Consider the following 4,485-nt stretch of genomic DNA (forward strand, 5'->3'; position numbering starts at 1 on the left):
GGGTTTGGGGGTGGGATGGCAGGGGTAGGGGAACGGTTGGGCTTGGTGATCTTAAAGGGTTTTTCCAACCTAAACGATTCCATGATTCTATGACTTGTTCCACATCAGGCAGAAAAGTGGGGGCAGATCCAGGAGTAAAACCAAGGGGTGCTGGCTCCTAACCCTCCGCCTCAATTCACCCATTCCTCTTCCCTCCCCGGCCGCATGCGCCAATACACTCGCCCAGACTTCTCCCTTCCTGGCTGTTATTTAAAAATCTGATGGAACATATTGCTCTCCTTATCTTCATTCCATAATTCTACAGCTCCCCTTTCTGGCCAAGGATTGAATAAGGCCAAACCAAATGGATTTTGCTCGCTGTCTCCGGAGAAAGGCTTTGCTGGATCTGGGGAACAGATCGGCACAGGGCAGCGCTTCCCCGGGCAGAACGCGCGATCCCGTCCGAGGGACGGAATCGATCAGCCCTAAGCGAGAGCTGTTAGCACAATTTCCTCTTGGCAGCTGCCCAACATTTGACGATCGTTGAAATGTCCCCTTAAAAACCAGGCTTTTAAGCAGCTTAATAAAGCTACCCTTGCCACCCGGTCTGTGCCCAATGGACGCAGGCAGAAAGAGTAAATCTAATGCTATTCCACGCACAGAAAATAGCTCTTTATTTGTCTTTTTCATTGCAATCCGTTCAGATTTCCCTCCATAACCCCCCCCCCCCCCACCCCCCCTCACCGCATTCCAGTAATGTTCCGTGAAACCTAAGAGCCCATCACCAATTTCAGTGGGAGCAGCTCTTCCCAACGCTGCTGAATCCGGCCTCGCGTGTCCAAATCACGAGAGCCAGAGAAGAAGAAATATAAAAATATGCAACTTGCAGGTGGGAGAACCTCGTGCTTCCTGTAAAATTATTTAAATATAATAATAAATCAAAAGGCTTCAAGAAATAAATGGATAAATAGTGGGCACAAATGTCCTTCGGCGTTGTGTAACTTGGCTACCTGCAAACCCGCGGTCCGAAACACAAACGGGCACGTCCGGCGTCTTTTGCGTGACTTAGAAGTTAAGCTGCAAAATAACAGGAGTCGAAATTGCTGAGCTCTCTTAAAACCCTCCGCAAACCCTTTTCCTTCATTCGGAATATATTTAGCAAGGAGGACTCAAGCAAATTGAAATGTTCGAGACCAGTTCATCCCTCAAGTGGCTTTCCTGCTTCGGAATGACTGGGTTGCCGTCCATCTGAGATGGCTCAGCGATTGCGAGCCAGATCGCACAGCGTCAGCCCGAGGCCAACAAAGCCACCAAAATTTCTCCTCGGAAGAGGCTCCTCAGGTGTCTGCCCCTTTCTTTACTTTTTCTAACACCACCGTGCTGGGCAGGAGGGCTGCGGGGCATACGGAATGGGGTGCTGGTAGGGCACGTCGAGATGGTCGTAGGAACAGCCCGGCATGATTTATTGCGGTGGTGGGATCGATGCATATTTGCAAGCAAGCTAAATTTAGCTGCTGACATAAGTTTCAGAGGTGGAGCCTGCAGACGCGCTGCTGTTTCCGTATAAAGGCTGGGAGATGGACTGTCTGCAGCGACCGCGCGTCTGTGTGGCCGAGGGGAAAACGTGTGCGATGGGTAAAACCCAGCAAAATGTATTTTTGAGTAAATCCTGAATCTTTTCTGCCGAAGTCAATAATCAGGCGTGTTGGTGCTGATAAAAGAGAACAGACTTTGTTGTGTGGTGGTTCCTTGTAGCTGCAGGAATTTGGTAATAGGGTATTTTCCTTTACAAAAATTAGGATTTGTGACATATTTTGACAAGTTTACATCACTCTGGCTGTAGAATCATAGAATCATAGAATCACCTTGGTTGGAAAATACCTTTGAGATCATCGAGTCCAACCTTTAACCTAAACCCTGAGATCCCCCCACTAAACCCTGGCCTTAAGCACCTCATCTCTCCTTCTTTTAAATACCCCCAGGGATGAGGACGCTACCTCCTTCCGGGGCAGCCCATTCCAGAGCCTGACAACCCTTTCGGTGAAGAAGTTTTTCCTAATGTCTAGCCTAAACCTGCCCTGGTGCAGCTTCAAACCATTCCCCCTCGTCCTATCATCTGTTCCCAGGGAGAAGAGGCCGTAATTTCAGTACGGTTTGTTAGGGCGGTTTCATTCAGCTGAAGTGATGAAGATCACTGTTTAGGGGGGAACCAAAGAGCGTGTGTGAAACCTTCCGCCGTTCCTCCCGCCGCTACAAGACTTCAGCCTGAAGTCCACCTCGTTCCCTCATCACCTGGCACGGCGAGCGGTTGCAATCTAAATGGCTCGTTAATCCAGGTCAGGATTGGAGAGCTCTTCGGAGCATTTCCACCCGAACGCTTAAGGAAGCGCTAGAGAAAAATTCACCAATTCCTTCCCAGTGCCCCCCCAGCCCCCCTCCCAGCGCTGCCTCGAGCAAGCCGTGCTGCCGGAGCATCCATCCCCGCAGCGACAGCGTGACCCACGAGTCGGCCATTTTTGGTGCCGGCTCCGGGGCGGATTAGGTCTCGATCAGATTTCTCAGGCCAAATTTCACTTTGCGTCCCCTGCGCATCGCTCGCTTTTTGGACGGGTGACAAAAATCCTCCTCCTGTTTCTCTTCCAGGCTGGTGGGTAGTGCTGGGTACCGCTGCCTTCGCTGCTGTTTTTCAGTCCGGGGTGAAGCATCGGTGGGTACGTCGTTAAAGGCTGGTTTGAGCTAGGAGGAGCTATACATGTGTATATTTTTAAGTACCATTTTCTATGCCTGTGCGCACAGGTTTTTATACAGCTTTTCAGCCACACGCACAGGTTCAAGGCTCCCAATAAACCGAGGGCCGTGGGCCTGGCAGTGGAGACGCTCGGCTCTATCACTGACTCACTGCGTGACCTTCAGCAAGTCACGTACCTACGTGGAAAACATGAATCACAGTCTGAACCCACTACACTGCAGATTACCTGCAGGTCTGCGCCCCGGCTGCCAAACTGCTTTTGTTTTCTTCTTTTTTTAGCTTTAAAGAGATTGTTTGAGGGAGGAGGGTGGAGACCAAGTGCGCTGGGCTGGCTTTCAGAAGGAAGGTATTAATTTCTGGGTAATTGGTGCCGCGGGCAGTGCGTGGCAGGGATGCAGCTTGCAACTCTTAATCTATGGGCGTGTAATTTTTTTTTATCAAGGTGTTGCCCAGGACGTTAAGAGAGGCTTTCCTGCTCGTTGAATCACTGGTTAAACTAATGTCAAATGTCGGGTAACATTTGTTTGTTTAATTCGTAGCTACTGTGGCATCTGATGTTTCCATCGGCTGTCAACAGTCAGACCAGCAAGACCATGACAAATCCATCCGAGAGGGTTCCTGCGTGTTTTAACACCCAGCGATCGCTTAATGGGGGGTAGCACGCTGTTTCACGGGGGAAGAGGAAGGCTCTCTCTTAATCTATGGGCGTGTAATTTTTTTTATCAAGGTGTTGCCCAGGACGTTAAGAGAGGCTTTCCTGCTCGTTGAATCACTGGTTAAACTAATGTCAAATGTCGGGTAACATTTGTTTGTTTAATTCGTAGCTACTGTGGCATCTGATGTTTCCATCGGCTGTCAACAGTCAGACCAGCAAGACCATGACAAATCCATCCGAGAGGGTTCCTGCGTGTTTTAACACCCAGCGATCGCTTAATGGGGGGTAGCACGCTGTTTCACGGGGGAAGAGGAAGGCTCTCAGCTCATCACGACACACATTATTTCGCCAACTTCCGAAGGATCGTAAGGGGAGTTACGGGCACGCGGCTGCCTTGAAAAACCGGGCCTCTTAAGCGCCTAACCACATGCAAACGAATCTGCGAATATTGGTCAAAACGTACGAGGAAGCTAGGCAGGCTTTTGGTTTTGGCCATGTATGGTAAACGGCGTGCAAAGCGGGCACGGCTCCGCGCTTCAGGTTCCCCAGGAGGGACAGAACCAGGCGGGCTTCGGGAGCGGTGTCACCCTGCGCGCCTCGCGGCATTTGCTACACAGGTACCCACCTCCTCCCCGCGCGCTGCCTGCTGCATTAGCCATCGGTAGCCCCTCACATTGAGCGGCGGTATTAAAAAAATACAACCCCCCCCAAAAAAAAACCTTTAGGACCACGTCAGCCAGCATCCCCCGGCAGCGGATTTGCTTTCAGCGCTAACGGGGAGAAGCTTCGGTTTCCAGCTACCGTCCCGCGCTTCTCGTTCAGGCGTGGGTTTTAGCAGGGGTTTCAACCCTGCTTTCGTCTCCGTCGCGTTGGCAGTGCCGCCTTCCACGGTGGCCACCGGCCCCAGCGAGCCGGCGTGACAAAATGAGGCGACATTTGTTTTTCTGGCAGAACCCTTGGCTCTCCCCAGCGTTGCCTTTGTCGACAGCCGGGGGGCTTCAAGCCGCAGCCGCGGGGTTGCGCCTGGCTCATGGCATCAACGCTTGGAATTTTGGGGTTTTCTTGCCATCTTGCCCCAAACCCCGCCTGCCCCTTTTGCCAG

The 4,485-nt window shown here is 51.5% G+C and overlaps 1 protein-coding gene across 2 annotated transcripts in view; it reads left to right on the forward strand.

Moving 5' to 3' along the window:
• Positions 1-4,485, forward strand: part of CORO1C (coronin 1C) — a 57,366-nt gene that overhangs the window by 4,029 nt on the left and 48,852 nt on the right. The window contains exon 1 of one of the 2 annotated variants that reach the window (XM_035891330.1): positions 3,915-4,000. The exons of the other annotated variant lie outside the window; for it this stretch is intronic. The gene's annotated coding sequence lies outside the window, so the exon portion shown is untranslated. Of the gene's footprint in view, positions 1-3,914; positions 4,001-4,485 lie in introns of those variants that run through there. 2 annotated transcript variants of the gene reach the window in all.

Source organism: Egretta garzetta, unplaced genomic scaffold, assembly GCF_000687185.1.
Source record: "Egretta garzetta isolate BGI_Z169 unplaced genomic scaffold, ASM68718v1 scaffold330, whole genome shotgun sequence".
NCBI lineage: Eukaryota > Metazoa > Chordata > Aves > Pelecaniformes > Ardeidae > Egretta > Egretta garzetta.